Raw genomic sequence first — 19,734 nt, forward strand, 5'->3', positions numbered from 1 at the left:
TACAAAAAATATGAGTAGCTAAACTTAATATTTTCATGAATCATAATTCTATGCATTTTTTTATCTCTTTTTTAGTTTTCCAATTTTTATTAAAAATAAATGGATTAATTTATAATTAATATTACAAAATATTAATTAAAAAACACAAGTTCAAAACAAACATATTACCTTCTTAAATGTTAGCGGCTATGAGAGAATCTCCAAATCTCTAACAATCATTTCATATGATAAAATTTACTTAAAAAATATAATAAATACTAAACAAATTCTAAAATTAAAATATAATTACGAATCATTACTAATAATACCAAATATTTAAATTACATACAAATAAGTGAAATAATATAAAATATTATGTATTAGTCTAAAATTTTATATTTCATAAATACAAAATATTAATTTTGAAATATGTATTCTCATCGGGTGGGATCAGACCGGGCCAAGTGACACGAGTTATGACCCAGATACGGTTGAAATATTATTCTTAGTATTATTTTTTTTCAGGTCACTTCGAGTCCGAACCAATGTGTGCAAAAATACTTCAAATTCGGACCAAATTTTTGGGTTCAGGCCATCTACACCCCTAATGCAGATGCATTAATTAAACACGACACATTGGTGTTAATATCTATCTCAAGTGTAATCGTATTATGTAAGAAGACTTATCTCGTTTGTCATGTATTGTTTACACAATGAATGAGATAGATGTTGATGCATGCTTATATATATATATTACTCGTCGACAGCGTCATTATTTATATAATTTGGTTATTTTTTTTCCTATTTCCTTTTCTATCTTTTTCTTGCGATAGTTGATGACACCAACTAGCTAATAAAATAGTTTTTATTAATGCGATTTCACAGTAAAAAGATAAGTGATAAAACACCAATTCGTGTGTATATATATATATATTTTCATGAATAAAACCTTTAAAATATTTATTTAAAAGAAATCTATAAAAAGAAACTTGTAAATTAATTAATTAAAGAATAAATATTCAAATTGGTTCTCAAAAAATTTCACATCGAACATTATTGTTTTAAGGTGTTTACTTGGATTATTATTTTGGGTTTGAACATGAGATATAAATGTCTTGAAGGTGTCATTCAGGTCCTTGCTTGAATGATAGTAGGTATTCGCAAGAACTTTGATACTTAAATTAACAAGAGTTTTAATAGACTAAAAGTGTGTCAGATTGATAAAAAAAATATCTAAATGCTAAAATATTTACAAAATAGTAAATGAAACTTGGTCATCCCTTAAGGACAATTTTTAGATGATCATAAATAGTTATTTTTCTACACAATAAAAAGTTATATTCTATGTTAAGGTGATTATCACCGAAATAATGAGATAAGTATCTAACTTGCTCTGATCCTATTGTTTTTTAATTTTATTTACAATAATAATATTATAAAAATTTGTTATATTCAATTACTAATTTTAATAACTAATTTTAATGTACAAATAGCATTTTTAAATTAAATATGTCATCGCCTTTGTTAATCATTTTTATTTTATTTGAGAGTAGAATAATATTAAGTCATTTTTAAAACATTCAATATAAAATTTGGACAAAAAAATATTAGGCACAATGTTAATATTTATCCAAATACTTGAGACAAAAATTAATACTTTATCTATATAAATTATAAATATTTATGTAAAAATTTTACAGTTATAATTATATAAAAAATATTATATAATTTTATAAGAACAATAAAAAATTATTGTTGTAGGACTTTTTTTAAACCGTTAGTAGTCATAGAACCTATATATTATTTATGTAAAAACATAACTATGCTATATATATAAAAAACATATTGAAAATAAATTAAACAATATATGTATTTATGCATAATGACTAATTTTAGTATATAAATAATAATTTTTTAAAAAAATTATGTGGCTAATTATCTTTATTTTAGTTAGACATGTGGGCATCCCACTTTCACTGTTTCTAGCATTCTCAAGTTATTGAGATTTTTTCTTATGTTCAACCTTTAATGATGAATAAAGTATGTATTAATTCAACTTTTTAGAATAATCACTCATTTCAAAAGTCTAGCTATTTTTATCACCAAAGTATTTTGATTTTTTACATGTATGATTTTTTTACCTGCAAAATAAATAATTTTATAAAGAAAGAATCCTCCCGCATGGCTCAAAATCTCAAATAAATTCATTTCCAAATTCTCTTCATATTGGAATAGTCTGCTCTACCACTCTATATTCTAATTTGTTTCATCACATCCCAATCACTTACATCTCTATAAAACATTGTTAATAGCAAGAATAATGTATAAATTAAAAAAACACGACGTAAGAAAGGATAGATTTTTTACTCATAAGTCGTGCCAAAATAACACCTGAATCTCCCACTTGCCTTGCAATACCCTATCAACCTATAGTGCTACCTATCTTTAAAATGTTTCATATATATATTATTTTATGGGATACAACTATTATTTATTTCTTGATCCACCACTAATTTCTTTTGGTCTCGCTTAGAACACACTACGCAATTTCATAAAATATATTTCTCATAGAAAACTTTTACCACCGTTTGAATAGTAATACATCACTTTGTTTATATAATTATATAGATTAACACAACTCCTAATTCTTCTCATTTTGTTTGCTTATCAAATAAGCTTTTATCTTATTAACAAAATTCCTTCTGTTATTCTACTTTCTCCAAAAAAAATTCTTCTGGCAATTAAATTATTTTGTTCATTACTCTTTTAGCTAAATATTCTCATATAGTAGACAAATTATTAAAGATAACCAATAATATAGAATAAATTATTATTTTAACTCTAAAAAATTCTATTTTTTAAATATAGAATAAATTGAACATCATATTACAAATTGAATAGGTACAGTAAATTCTATATTCTTGCTTGAAATAGAATAAAATATTTTCTCAAAAAATAACCAATAACTGAAAACACTACTATCTAGTATTAGTAAGACTCAACATATTCATTTTAGTATATTTTAGTATAAACAACATATTCATTTTAGTATAAATCATTTTTTTCAAGAAACAACTAACTAATAACTCAAAAAGTAAAGAGACAATTAGATTCTCAAGAATTTCGACCTCACACTAATTAGTCCATGAGAAAGAAAAATACCAATTAAGTCATCTACCTCAATAATAATAGATATGTTACGTCATTTCATCAATGAATAGTGTGAAACGAAACAGAATTGTCATGTGCTTCTTATTTATAGTGACATGTTCTATTGTTGGCATTTAAACATAGAGACAATTGTTGTTTTGAATAGAGAAGCATTTGTTATCTTCTGAGTTTCTATATAATCCTCATCAATTACTTTCTATTTACCACAAATCCTAACGAAGCAAGTGAAGTTTCACTTCAAAAGTTGTTATTTTTGGGACGATTTTCTATTAATAGACATGTCACTATAGTTAACTATACACATAAGTACCATTATAGGTTTTACATGATAAATTGATAGAAAAACATAATGTGTCCAGCATTTATCATCGTAAAAGACCTGATTAGTATTTATTTTTCTTCGATAGTTAATTAGTCCAACATCGAAATCTTTAGAGACCTAATTATCACTTTAATTTAAAATTCTACTCTCAAATCTTAGTAACTCTCAGCATATTCATATTAGTAAAAAAAAAATATTTGATAAAAATGAGTGCTAAAATTTTTATATCCTATATTATTTGTAAATATAAAAGAGTCCTAAAATTATTATATTCTATACTATTTTGCAAATAAAATTCCCCACATAAAGTTGTCATACAATTCCAACATCTAGTTTCCATCAAATTTCAAATAAGATTGTGTAGGTATCTTTATTTGCAGAGTAATAAGCATAAATTGCATTTGAATTTTGGGTAAGCCACCTATCTCTCAATTATTAGAACGCTTACAAAAATAAATCCTACCTTTATTAATGACAAAAATATCTTTCAAATATAAAGACACTACAAAAAATGCCTAACCCTAAAAAAAACTTCTTACACTAATAAAACTGGCTGAGGTAGCAGAACTGTACAAGTATCATCTCTCATTGTAAAAAATATGTTGAGTATTGTCAGAATTATCATCGAAATTGCTATAAAAATTCAACGTTAATTTTACTACCATCATATTAATATACATAGTATTTTTCTCACTGGTAACTAATTACCATCGGATTTTAGAAATTCAACTTTATTTATCGTCTAAAAAATCAATTAATAACCATTTTTATGGAGACGAATTTGGAAGGAGGATACCATCCAACGATAATTTTAGTGCAACCATTATATTTTCACGCCACTTATTAACATCGGATTTAACCGATCTTAAACTAAATTCGACAGTAATAAATGAGTCAATTTAAAAAAAATTAATATTATCGTTAGATTTTTTTCTAAAAACCGATGGTAGCGAATGTCATTTTTTCTTTTTCTTTTTGGGTGGAATGTCTATCTACAATATCATTATTATAACTTGCTATATCACAATATCATTATTAAATTAACAAATATTTTTAATTAAAACAATAAACAAAAATATGAAATAACCCAAATGTATAAAAAGTAATATCAAACAAATGTAAAATGACAGACACATAAAGTCTAATAATATCAAAGAAGTGAAAATGAAACCCTAGTAACTATGGGTCTTCATAATCATCCTCATCGTCCTCCTGGCCGTCTTCCTGGTCTTGTAGCGATCGCAATAAAATTACTAATGCTGGTGTAAATAACAACGGGCCCCTTCCAATAGCAGTACTACCACCCATGTGCATCTGTTTATGGTAAATAGTTGTCTGCTATCGTACTTTCTAGATATGATCCAACTCCTACTTTAGGGACTCTTTCTCTGCATTCCACTCTTTCATGTGTGCGAGGAGTTCGTTGTACCTTTTCTCAGTCACATGATGGCAGAGAGTCAGAGACTTTCTAACACAGTGGTAGTGGTGGTAACAACAACTCGTGACAGAGGAGTGTTACAATTTTAGCAAAAATAGAAAAAATAAAAAGGAAGAAAGAATGGAAGAAGACATACGTAGATAAAAGGATGAAGGGAGGCGACACGGCTAATGGAAGCAAGTTGCGGTGATGACAGCAACTCGTGAAGAGAGAGGCAGCGGAGGGGAGGGGAGGGAAGGGAGGAGAACAGCGACAACAATGCGACATCCTATAGTGGATGGTGGTGACAGAAAGGTTGAAGGTGAGAGAGAAAGAGAGAGGCAACAGGTAGATGGTGGTGCAAATAATGCGGAAGGGTTCTCTATTTCGAATTTCGGTAAAAATTATTGTCGGATTTACCAACAAAAAATATGATGGTAACAAGTTGGCCATTACTGAAATGTCGTTGTTCATTTAGTTGAGTTACTACGAATTTTTCGTCAATAAATCCACCGATACACTTCGCGCCATTCATTACAGTTCGATTTTTGGACGATAATTTAAATCCAATTGTAAAATTTTCAAAAATGAAAATTCACCTCTTAACGTAAAAAAATCCACTGCTAAATTTGACACTATCATTCGTTGCTAAATCTCAAGGTACTTAGCACATTCTTGGTAGAGCATTACCGAAATTTAAAACTCTAATATCCCTTGTAAGACCTGTGAAATTAATCAATAAGTATCTAATAAATAAATTATTATTTAAAGAAATTAAAAAGTTAAATTTTATAGTTAAATGAGGTAGAGATAATTAAAACATGAATTTTGACATTAATTTTAAAGAATTTGGTCCAAACCTGGACCAACGGACCAAACCGGTTGGACCAGACCCAAACTGGGCCCAAGGCCCAACCTATAAATCTTCAAGAATGGGCTTACTTTCCCTTATTCACGGACATACGCTGAAGGAGAGAAGATCAACGCTAAAAACCCTAACCCTCACCTCCAGAAATTCAATCGCCCATAACTTTCAATCCGGACTTTGATTGACGAGCCGTATCTACAAAACCCATAAATCAATTTGGTAAGAATCTAACAATTTCTTTCTCAGCCACTCTTCCCTAATTTTGAAATTTAAGGTTTTGATTGAGATATTATGTGATTTTGATGTCTTAAGACCGAATTAGCTTGTGAGAATTGTTGGGTTTTGTTCATTTGAGCCATGAGTGAGGTAAGAAACCTTTAATTCTTGGTGAATTTATAATTTAATAAAATCTATGTTGATTATAGTGATAATATGTGATATTAGATTGAATTTGGATATTGGTTAGAGTTGATTGATGATGTTGAGCAAGTGATGCTGAGTTGAAATTGTTTGATTGAGAATTTGGAGCTTGGATCTTGTGGTGAGAAGGACTTTTGAAGGGTTTGTGGCTTAGGGAGGAATCGGCTAAAGTATGATTTTGGTTTCTCGTAGATAATATATAATGTTTTGTGAAAATATAGGCTAGATGACCATATGATAGGTTGGAAATGTGGGAATATGTTAATGCTAGTAACCTTGATGGAAATGTAGAATTATATTGTGAATGAGTTTATGAATGATGATTATTGATGAATGTGAGTATTGATGATGAAATGATTTTGGTATTGGAATTTGTTTGGCTTATTGGAAATTATTTGAAAAGGGTTTGAAAGGTGGTTTGATTGGGATCTAAAAAGGGTGGCAAACTCTGAATTTTAAAGGAGATGTTGTCGAGATTTTTATAAAAATTGGATATTTTTTTTGAAGTATTATTTAAACAAGTATGGATAAAAGAATTATATTATTTGACTTCGATTTATAAAGAAAAGAAATGCATTATGTTTTGAGTTTTATTTAGTTAAGAAAAGTTTTTAATTTGATTTATCAAGGAAAGGTTCTTATTTCGAGTTTGATTTCTTTGAGAAGAGAATTATATTATGAGTATGAATTATTGATGAATGGAATGGGAGGTGTGATGTTGATAATTGTTAAATGAATTAAATGATGATGAGGATGAATTTAATATGAAAATATTTAGCGGGGATCGTGTTTATTTACCGCCCACCAGATTTAAAAGAAAATTATTTTGTGGAGATCATGGTTATTTACCGCCCACCAGATTTGATAAGAAATCATTTTGTAGTAATCGTGGTTATTTACCGCCCATGTGTGTGCTATTTTCCAATTGAAAACATCTGTGGGGATCGAGGTGGTTTACCGCTCACTAGGTGAGGATCGTGGTACTGTATCGGTCACCAATTTTCCAGAAGACGATGCCCGGATTAGATACCAGACATGTTGAGTTGGATGTATAACTGACTGATGAGACTCATCAGCCATAGGACAAGCATACATCAAATACATATCTGTGTTTTGATCGTGCATTAATTTGGCTTGCCTATGTGATTATTATGCTTACCTGCTATATTTGCTACCTGCTGTATCTGTATCCTACTTGTGTTTTCTTTGTCCGTATTGCTTGCCTGTGTACCAGAGTTTCAGAGGATTGGAGGAAGGTGAAAAATCAGGGCTTAAGTTAAAGAGTAGAATTGAGTTAAATTTAAGAACCTTAGATAACTTACCCTGCTTATGTTTTAAAATTTTAAATTTTTAAGCTTTAAATCTGAGTATCGAAGTTCTAAGATTGCCTTTGACTTTTCCATGACCTTATATATAATGTAGGTGGGCACTATTACCATACTGAGAAACTTCGGTTCTCATACCATATATATGTTGTTGTTTTTAGATGCAGGTCGAGATGCACCTCGGTAAACATCTAAGATCTCTGGCAAGTAAAGTTTCTTTTGAGATTTTATGTTTTGATATTATATGATGTATTTATGATTTAGAATTATCCTATATGTATATATAGCTAACTATGTCCCTCTTAGAGGTCGACGATGGAGAAACAGGTCATTTATTAAATATTTACGGATTCCGTTGGGTTATGACTATATGTATGTATATACACACTTATACTCTGGCCAGTCTTTACTTTGCACGCTGAGTCGGGAGCTTGCTATATGTATTTTGATCCTCCACTTTTTATTGTGGAATTTACGTTTTATCCGGTTGTACTTTCTGTGTGCGATGCTTTTTATTTTTGCGGCTTTTGTTTAAACCTTCTTTCAAGGCTCCTAGTTATGAATTTCTTCAACTATATTACATACATATTTTCTTTTAGACGTCGTAATATCTCACTACCTCTGTTTTACGACTTAAGCGTAAGCCTCTGCGTAGTAGGATGTTATCTTATGGTATCAGAGCAGTTTGTTCCTATAGAACCTAAGGGACGGACTGACTATGCTTCTGAGCATACTCTGTGTTGTGTGCATATGCTGTTTACGATGTCTGCTTGACATATGTGGCATGAATCTTCATGAGCAAACGTTTGGTCTCTTATTCATTCTTCAGATAACGTTTACAATCTTTTATGGTGAATAATGTATATACTATTTCATAATGTTTACAATCTTTTATGCTGTAACACTAAATAAAATGTCTAATTTATAAGAATATTGAACGTTGGATTTTGTATGTGTTTTTATGTGCAACAATAGTGGTAGGCGAATTTTATTATTTTCAATGATTGATTAATTTTCTAAAATTTTGGTGAGTTGTTAAATGTTCAAAGAGTTGATGAGTAATGAGTTGTGTTAGGAGTAACAGCTGATGTGGCACCATTAGTTATGATAGTTAGCTGATGTGGCATGATTACTTGAGTTTGTTACCAGTGGTTATGTCAATATATAACTATCAACAAAATGAGTTAGTTTAGCACCTTCTATATATCAATCATATACAGTAGTGTAAGAAAACAATTAAGATCACAATCTCATTGATCACGTAAACAGATTTGTCCATCAGTAATGGAGATCACATTGGTGGGAATATAGGCCGATACGTCTCCAGCTTGTGTTTCAATGACGGGAATGAGTTTCACATAGTGAAACGAATTTTTTTACCTATGTTACAGAAATGAGTGTAACAGTGTGAAGCTGGCATAAGAATTTTGGAAGGTAAGAAGTGAAATCAGCTAATCGAGATAGTAATACACATAGATGCATCCCTGTCCTAGTTACGTCCGGCATAGGAATTGAAGGAGCCTTGAACTATCAAGCAAGGCAAGGGATGAGCTACCTATCGACAGCAGGCACGTATCGAAAATGCTTCTTCGTTGGAACCCAAATTTGGAAAAGTTCTGGTAGGTTCTTAGTAGCAGTCGGCGACCTCATTCTTTCTGATTTTCTCATCTCATTGCCTTAGGCCTGATACCTTTACAAGTTGATGAAGGCCATTTCACTGAATAGCCATTTACATTGTAATTAAAACATATTACAGTCATAAGCTTCTTTTGATCTTTGATGTCTAAAAGATATATATCATAATTTATGTTATAAACTGCAGGTTGGCTATGTTGAGACTGTCGAAATGCAACAGAACACAGAGGCTCTGGCAACCAATTGTAAGCACAAGTTTGTCCATCATGAAGACAATAGAATATATTGTATATTCTGCCATTGGATGGTCATAGACATAAAAGGCATGACGGTACCATTTGTAAGTAGAATCCTTTCATGGATGAACTAGGACATCGAGGTTGATTTGAACTATTATCTCTTGAACTATAATACTCACTTCATCCAATAATCAATGCTTAATTTTGTTAATTGATACATTTTGTTGATTTGAACGATGGGATGAGCTTGTTTGCATGCTTTTGTTGTACATAATACAGGCGAGTGAGTATCCCGAAGAAGGATCAAGAAAGAAGCTATTATCTGATGAGCGTAATGGCTTATGCTTCGATGAGGCTCAATTTGGTGTCCAAGAAAGTGGTTACTCTAACAAGGAAGGCACAGTTTGGGACGTGATTCCTGCAGATACTAAGCAAAACATGTATGCTTATTAGCTTGAATATTTTGAATTCCTTTGGAAAAACCTAGCAGGAACCAGGAGCTTCCTAAATTGAAGAGTTGTGACTCGAACAGCACGAGTGGATGCATCATTTATTATGCTCCAGGGACTGGAATGACTCGGATGACCATCGTGTTCCTTCAGATGTACTTGAAAGTGTTTCCAGATTGGCATCCCAACATTATTGCTCCTGCTAGCTTATTGCTAACTTGGGAAGATGACTTCAGAAAGTGGGACAATGAGATTCCATTCCATAATTTGAGCAATCAAGACACACTAGGAAAAGAGCACCCAGCTGCATGGAGCAAAGTTGCGAGGTCTGCTCCAAGCCAGGAGGATATCCGAAAATAGTAAAACATTCGTTATCTTCTGAGTTTATATAAAATCCTCATCAATTACTTTCTATTTACCACAAATCCTAACGAAGCAAGTGAAATTTCACTTCAACAGTTGTTATCTTTGGGACGATCTTCTATCAATAGATATGTCACTATAGTTAACAATACACATAAGTATCATTGTTAGGTTTTACATGATAAATTGATAGAAAAACATAATGTGTCCATCATTTATCATCGTAGAAGACTTGATTAGTATTTATTTTTCTTCGGTAGTTAATTAGTCCAACATCGAAATCTCTGGAGACCTAATTATCACTTTAATTTAAAATTCTACTCTCAAATCTTGGTAAATCTCAGCATATTCATTTTAGTAAAAAAAAATATTTGATAAAAAGGAGTGCTAAAATTTTTATATCCTATACTATTTGTAAATAAAAAAGAGTCCTAAAATTATTATATTCTATACTGTTTTGCAAATAAAATCTCCCACATAAAGTTGTCATACAATTTCAACATCTAGTTTCCATCAAATTCCAAATAAGATTGTGTAGGTCTCTTTATTTGCACAGTAATAAGCATAAAGTGCATTTGAATTTTGGGTAAGCCACCTGTCTCTCAATTATTAGAACGCTGACAAAAATAAATCCTACCTTTATTAACGACAAAAATATCTTTCAAATATAAAGATACTACAAAAATGCCTAACCTTAAATAAAACTTCTTCCACTAATAAAATTGGCTGAGGTAGCAGAACTGTACAAGTATCATCTCTCATTGTAAAAAGTATGTTGAGTATTGTTAGAATTATCGTCGAAATTGCCATAAAAATTCAACGTTAATTTTGCTACCATCGGATTAATACACATGGTATTTTGCTCGCTGGTAATAAATTACCATCGGATTTTAAAAATCCAACTTTATTTATCGTCTAAAAAATCCATTAATAACCATTTTTATAGAGACGAATTTGGAAGGAGGATACCATCCAAAGATAATTTTAGTGCAACCATTATATTTTCGCGCCACTTATTAACATCGGATTTAACCGACCTTAAACTATATTCGACAGTAATAAATGAGTCAATTTAAAAAAAATAATATTATCATTAGATTTTTTTCTAGAAATTGATGGTAGCGAACGTCATTTTTTCTTTTTCATTTTTTTTGTGGGTAGAATGTCTATCTATAATATCATTATTATAACCTGCTATATCACAATCGATATTTTGAAAATTAATATTTAAGTAAAAAAAATAACAAATATTTTTAATTAAAACAATAAACAAAAATATGAAATAACCCGAATGTATAAAAAGTAATATCAAACAAATGTAAAATGACAGACACAAAAAAGTCTAATAATATCAAACAAGTGAAAATGAAACCCTAGTAACTATGGGTCCTCATAATCATCCTCATCGTCCTCCTGACCGTCTTCCTGGTCTTGTAGCGATCGCAATAAAAGTGCTAATGTTGGTGTAAATAACAACAGGCCCCTTCCAATAGCACTGCTACCACCCACGCGCCTTTGTTTATGGTAAATCGTTGTCTGCTGTCGTATTTTCAAGATATGATCCAACTCCTACTTTAGGAACTCTTTCTCTGCATTCCACTCTTTTATGTGTGCGAGGAGTTCGTTGTACCTTTTCTCAGTCGCATGATGGCAGAGAGTCAGAAACTTTCTGACGCAGTGGTAGTGGTGGTAACAACAACCGGTGACAGGGGAGTGTTACAATTTTAGCAAAAATAGAAAAAAATAAAAAGTAAGAAAGAATGGAAGAAGACATACGTAGATAAGAATGGCGACAACAATGCGACATTCTATGGTAGATGGTGGTGACAAAGAGGTTGAAGGTGAGAGAGAAAGAGAGAGGCAAGGGGTAGATGGTGGCGCAAATGATGCGGGATGGTTCTCTATTTCGAATTTAGGTAAAAATTGTTGTCGGAGTTACCACCAAAAAAAATATGATGGTAACAAGTTGGCCATTACTGAAATGTCGTTGTTCATTTAGTTGAGTTACTACGAATTTTTCGTCAATAAGTCCACCGATACTCTTCGCGCCATTCACTACAGTTTGATTTTTGGACGATAATTTAAATCCGACTGTAAAATTTTCAAAAATGAAAATTCACCTCTTAACGTAAAAAAAATCCACTGCTAAATTTGACATTAACATTCATTGCTAAATCTCAAGGTACTTAGCACATTCTTGGTAGAGCGTTACCGAAATTTAAAACTCTAATATCCCTTGTAAGACCTGTGAAATTAATCAATAAGTATCTAATAAATAAATTATTATTTAAAGAAATTAAAAAGTTAAATTTTATAGTTAAATGAGGTAGAGATAATTAAAACATGAATTTTGACACTAATTTTAAAGAATTTGGTCCAAACCTGGACCAACGGACCAAACCGGTTGAACCAGACCCAAATCGGACCCAAGGCCCAACCTATAAAACTCCAAGAATGGGCTTACTTTCCCTTCATTCACGGACATATTCTGAAGGAGAGAAGATCAACGCTAAAAACCCTAACCCTCACCTCTAGAAATTCAATCGCCCATAACATTCAATCCGGACTTTGATTAACGAGCCGTCAATGGCCACACGTTCCTTTCGAAATTATCTACAAAACCCATAAATCAATTTGGTAAGAATCTAACAATTTCTTTCTCAGCCACTCTTCCCTAATTTTGAAATTTAAGGTTTTGATTGAGATATTATGTGATTTTGATGTCTTAAGACCGAATTAGCTTGTAAGAATTGTTGGGTTTTGTTCATTTGAGCCATGAGTGAGGTAAGAAACCTTTAATTCTTGGTGAATTTCTAATTTAATAAACTCTATGTTGATTATAGTGATAATATGTGATATTAGATTGAATTTGGATATTGGTTAGAGTTGATTGATGATGTTGAGCAAGTGATGCTGAGTTGAAATTGTTTGATTGAGAATTTGGAGCGTGGATCTTGTGGTGAGAAGGACTTTTGAAGGGTTTGTGGCTTAGGGAGGAATCGGCTAAAGTATGATTTTAGTTTCTCGTAGATAATATATAATGTTTTGTGAAAATATAGGTTAGATGACCATATGATAGGTTGGAAATGTGGGAATATGTTAATGCTAGTAACCTTGATGGAAATGTAGAATTATATTGTGAATGAGTTGATGAATGATGATTATTGATGAATGTGAGTATTGATGATGAAATGACTTTGGTATTGGAATTTGTTTGGCTTATTGGAAATTATTTGAAAAGGGTTTGAAAGGTGGTTTGGTTGGGATCCAAAAAGGTGGCAAAGTCTAAATTTTAAAGGAGATGCTGTCGAGATTTTTATAAATATTGGAGATTTTGTTTGAAGTATTCTTTAGACAAGTATGGATAAAAGAATTATATTATTTGACTTCGATTTATAAAGAAAAGGTTTTTATTTCGAGTTTGATTTCTTTAAGAAGAGAATTATATTATGAGTATGAATTATTGATGTACGGAATGGGAGGTGTGATGTCAATAATTGTTAAATGAATTGAATAATGAGGATGAATTTAATATGGAAATATTTAGTGGGGATCGTGGTTATTTACCGCCCACCAGATTTAAAAAAAAAATTATTTTGTTGGGATCATGGTTATTTACTGCCCACCAGATTTGATAAGAAATCGTTTTGTAGTAATTATCATTATATACCGCCCATGTGTGTGCTGTTTTCTAATTGAAAATATCTGTGGGGATCGAGATGGTTTACCGCTCACTAGGTGAGGATCATGGTACTGTATCGGTCACCAATTTTCCAGAAGACGATGCCCGGGTTAGATACCGGACATGTTGAGTTGGATGTATAACTGACAGATGAGAGGGCTAATGCATACATCATATGCATATCTGTGTTTTGATCGTGCATTAATTTGGCTTGCCTATGTGATTATTATGCTTACCTGCTATATTTGCTACCTGCTGTATCTGTATCCTACTTGTGTTTGCTTTGTCTGTATTTGATGAGTGGTTTTTTACGGTTTAGAATTTCACTAATGAAATCTCGTTGTAAAGTATAGTTTCTAAACCAAGCAATAATCCTTTCATACAAAAGATTGTTTGTCACAATTAACAAACCCCTAAATTTATAAACCGAAGTATTGAACCTCGGGTCGTTCTCCCTAGGAATTACATTAAAGTGTCTTGTTATTGGTTGTGAGTTATTTTGGGGTTTTTAATATTTTAGACAAGAAATATAAATGGCAAAGAAAATAAACTAACAACTAACACAGCTCTTGGCAAGATATGAGAACTAGAAGTCTTATCCTAGTTATCCTCCTCAATTGTGACCACAAATTATTCATTGCTACCACTTAGTTAACCTCTAACCATGGAGGAAAGTCAAGTGGATGAACCAATTTGATTCCTCAAGTCCTAATCAACTCCTAAAGGAAAGACTAGCTTTAGAGGCATTCAAATCAATTAGCAAATTCTAATTATCAATCAACAAAGAAATTAGATAACTCAAGAGTCACTAATTACTCTACCTAGGCCAAGAGGAACAAAATCTATACAAAAATCCAACCAAGCATTTCATCAAACACTTGGAAGGTACAAAAGAAAAGCAAAGCAAATCAACAACAAGAATAGAATTCTAACAACAATTATTGAAAAGAATTAACAACAACAATCAAAAGAAACACAATTATTATAAATTACCTCTTATTGAATTGAAAGAAAATAGAAGGAACAAAAGTAGATCTACAACAAAATATAGAAACAACATAAAGGAAATTACAACAAAAGAATAGAGGAAGATGAATGTAACTACAAGGAATTGAGAATCAAAAGTAGAAGAAATAATGAATCTAAATCTAGATCTAAGAACTAAACCTAATCCTAATCCTAATCCTAGAGAGAAGTGAGAGCTTCTCTCTCTAAAACTAACTCTAACTACTAAACTAAGCTAAACTAAACTAATGATCAAAAGTATATTGATTCCCCTTTAATCCTTGGCTTAAATAGCATCAGACATGAGTTGGATTGGGCCCATAAGACTTCTAAAATTACTGGCCACGAGTTGCATTAAGTGGGTCATGTGCCACCATCGGCGCGTCCGCGCACTATGTGCATACGCGCCCCTATACGCGATGAAACTATGGCAAATCTTATATCGTTTCGAAGCCCCGGATGTTAGCTTTCCAACGCAACTGAAACCGCATTATTTAGACCTTTGTAGCTCAAGTTACAGTTGATTAAGTACAAAAAGGTTGGCTTGACAGCTTTTGGCGATTCCTCCATTTCTTCATGAGTTCTCCATTTCCACATGCTATTCCTTCATTCCCTTGATCCAATCTTTGCCTCCTAAATCTGAAATCACTTAACAAACATATCAAGACATCTAATGGAATCAAGATGATTTAAGTTTAGCTATTTTAAGACCTAAAAGGCATGTTTTCACTCTTAAGCACAATTAAATGAGAAGTTATAAAATCATGCTATTTCAATGGATAAATGTGGATAAAAGGTTATAAAATTCCCTAAATCAAGCACAAGATAAACCCTAAAAATGGGGTTTATTAGTATTGCTTGCATGTGTACCAGAGTTTCGAAGGATTGGAGGAAGGTGGAAAATCAGGGCTTAAGTTAGAAAGTAGAATTGAGTTAAATTTAAGAGCCTTAAATAACTTACCCTGCTTATGTTTTTCTATTTTAAATTTTTAAGCTTTAAATCTAAGTATCGAAGTTTTAGGATTGCCTTTGACTTTTCCGTGACCTTATATATAATGTAGGTGGGCACCATTACCATATTGAGAACCTCCGGTTCTCATACCATATATATGTTGTTGTTTTCAGATGCAGGTCGGGATGCACCTCGGTAAACATCTAAGATCTCTAGCAAGCGAAGTTTCTTTTGGGATTTTATATTTTGACATCATATGATGTATTTATAATTTAGAATTATCCTATATGTATATATAGCTAACTATGTCCCTCTTAGGTCGACGATGGAGAAACAGGTCGTTTATTTTATATTTGCGGATTTCTTTGGGTTATGACTATATGTATGTATATACACACTTATACTCTGGCCAGTCTTTACTTTGCGCACTGAGTCAGGAGCTTGCTATATGTATTTTGATCATCCACTTTTTATTGTGGAATTTACATTTTATCCGGTTGCACTTTTCCGTGTGCGATGCGTTTTATTTTTGCGGTTTTTGTTTAAACCTTCTTTCAAGGCTCCTAGTTATGAATTTCTTCAACTATATTACATACATATTTTCTTTTAGAGGTCGTAATATCTCATTACCTCTGTTTTACGTCTTAAGCGTAAGCCTGTGAGTAGTAGGATGTTATATTATGGTATCAGAGTAGTTTGTTCCTGTAGAGCCTAAAGGACAGACTGACTATGCTTCTGAGCATACTCTGTGTTGTGTGCATATGCTGTTTTGGATGTCTGCTTGACATATGTGGCATAAATATTCATGAGCAAACGCTTGGTCTCTTATTCATTCTTCAGATAACGTTTACAATCTTTTATGGTGAATAATGTATATACTATTTCATAATGTTTACAATCTTTTATGCTGTAACATTAAATAAAATGTCTAATTTATAAGAATATTGAACATTGGGTTTTGTATTTGTTTTTATGTGCAACAATAGTGGTAGGCGCATTATATTATTTTCAATGATTGATTAATTTTCTAAAATTTTGGTGAGTTGTTAAATGCTCAAAGAGTTGATGAGTAATGAGTTGTGTTAGGAGTAAAAGTTGATGTGGCATGCTTCTTCGTTGGAACCCAAATTTGGAAAAGTTCTGGTAGGTTCTTAGTAGCAGTCGGCGACCTCATTCTTTCTGATTTTCTCATCTCATAGCCTTAGGCCTGATACCTTTACAAGTTGATGAAGGCCATTTCACTGAATAGCCAGTTACATTGTAATTAAAACATATTACAGTCATAAGCTTCTTTTGATCTTTGATGTCTAAAAGATATATATCATAATTTATGTTATGAACTGTAGGTTGGCTGTTTTGAGACTGTCGAAATGCAACAGAACACAGAGGCTCTGAAAACCAATTGTAAGCACAAGTTTGTCCATCATGAAGACAATAGAATATATTGCATATTCTGCCATCGGATGGTCATAGACATAAAAGGCATGACGGTACCCTTTGTAAGTAGAATCCCTTCATGGATGAACTAGGACATCGAGGTTGATTTGAACTATTATCTCTTGAATTATAATACTCACTTCATCCAATAATCAATGCTTAATTTTGTTAATTGATACCTTTTATTGATTTGAACGATGGGATGAGCTTGTTTGCATGCTTTTGTTGTACATAATACAGGCGAGTGAGCATCCCGGAGAAGGATCAAGAAAGAAGCTGTTATCTGATGGGCGTAATGGCTTATGCTTCGATGAGGCTCAATTTAGTGTCCAAGAAAGTGGTTACTCTAACAAGGAAGGCACAATTTGGGACCTGATTCCAGCATATACTAAGCAAAACATGTTTGCTCATTAGCTTGAAGGTTTTGAATTTCTTTGGAAAAACCTAGCAGGAACCAGGAGCTTCCTAAATTGAAAAGTTGTGACTCGAACAGCATGAGTGAATGCATCATTTATTATGCTCCAGGGACTGGAAAGACTCAGATGACCATCGTGTTCCTTCAGATGTACTTGAAAGTGTTTCCAAATCGACATCCCAACATTATTGCTCCTGCTAGCTTATTGCTAACTTGGGAATATGACTTCAGAAAGTGGGACAATGAGATTCCATTCCATAATTTAAGAAATCAAAACAAACTAGAAAAAGAGCACCTAGCTGCATGGAACAAAGTTGTGGGGTCTGCTCCAAGCCAGGAGGATATCCGAAAATAATGAAGCATTCGTTATCTTCTGAGTTTATATATATCCTCATCAATTACTTTCTATTTACCACAAATCCTAATGAAGCAAGTGAAGTTTCACTTCAACAGTTGTTATCTTTGGGACGATCTTCTATCAATAGACATGTCACTATAGTTAACAATACACAAAAGTACCATTGTTAGGTTTTACATGATAAATTGATAGAAAAATATAATGTGTCCAGCGTTTATCATCGTAGAAGACCTGAATAGTATTTGTTTTTCTTCGGTAGTTAATTAGTCCAACATCAAAATTTTTGGAGACCTAATTATCACTTTAATTTAAAATTCTACTCTCAAATCTTAATAAATCTCAACATATTCATTTTAGTAAAAAAATATTTAATAAAAAGGAGCGCTAAAATTTTTATATCCTATACTATTTGTAAATATAAAAGAGTCCTAAAATTATTATCGTTAGATTTTTTTCTACAAATTGATGGTAGTGAACGTCATTTTTTCTTTTTCTTTTTTTTTTGTGGGTAGGATGTCTATCTACAATATCATTATTATAACCTGCTATATCACAATCGATATTTTGAGAATTAATATTTAAATAAAAAAAACTAACAAATATTTTTATTAAAACAATAAACAAAAATATGAAATAACCCGAATGTATAAAAAGTAATATCAAACAAATGTAAAATAACAGACACACAAAGTCTAATAATATCAAACATGTAAAAATGAAACCCTAGTAACTATGGGTCCTCATAATCATCCTCATCGTCCTCCTGGCCGTCTTTCTGGTCTTGCAGCGATCGCAATAAAAGTGATAATGCTGGTGTAAATAACAACGGGCCCCTTCCAATAGCAGTGCTACCACCCATGCGCATCTGATTATGGTAAATCGTTGTCTGCTGTCGTATTTTCTAGATATGATCCAACTTCTACTTTAGGAATTCTGTCTCTGCATTCTACTCTTTCATGTGTGCGAGAAGTTCATTGTACCTTTTCTTTGTCGCATTATGGCAGAGAGTCAAAGACTTTCAGACACAGTGATAGTGGTGGTAACAACAACTGGTGACAGAGGAGTGTTACAATTTTAGCAAAAATAGAAAAAATTAAAAGGATGAAAGAAGGGAAGAAGACATACCTAGATAAAAGGATGAAGGGAAGCGACATGGCTAATGGAAGCAAGTTGCGGCGATAACAGCAACTCGTGAAGAGAGAGGCAGTAGCGATACAACGTAGTAACAAAACTCCCTGTGGATGCTCTTCAACGGCGACAGTGACTGGAGGCGAGCGGAGGGGAGGGGAGGGAGGAGAACGGCGACAACAATGCGACATCCTATGGTGGATGGTGGTGACAGAGAGGTTGAGGGTGAGAGAGAAAGACAGAGGCAAGGGGTAGATGGTGGCGCAAATGATGCGGGAGGGTTCTCTATTTCGAATTTAGGTAAAAATTGTTGTCGGAGTTACCACCAAAAAAAATATGATGGTAACAAGTTGGCCATTACTGAAATGTCGTTGTTCATTTAGTTGAGTTACTATGAATTTTTCGTCAATAAGTCCACCGATACACTTCGTGCCATTCATTACAGTTCGATTTTTGGACGATAATTTAAATCCGACTGTAAAATTTTCAAAAATGAAAATTCACCTCTTAACGTAAAAAAAATCCACTGCTAAATTTGACACTAACATTCGTTGCTAAATCTCACGGTA

Source organism: Arachis duranensis, chromosome 9, assembly GCF_000817695.3.
Source record: "Arachis duranensis cultivar V14167 chromosome 9, aradu.V14167.gnm2.J7QH, whole genome shotgun sequence".
Taxonomy (NCBI): Eukaryota; Viridiplantae; Streptophyta; class Magnoliopsida; order Fabales; family Fabaceae; genus Arachis; species Arachis duranensis.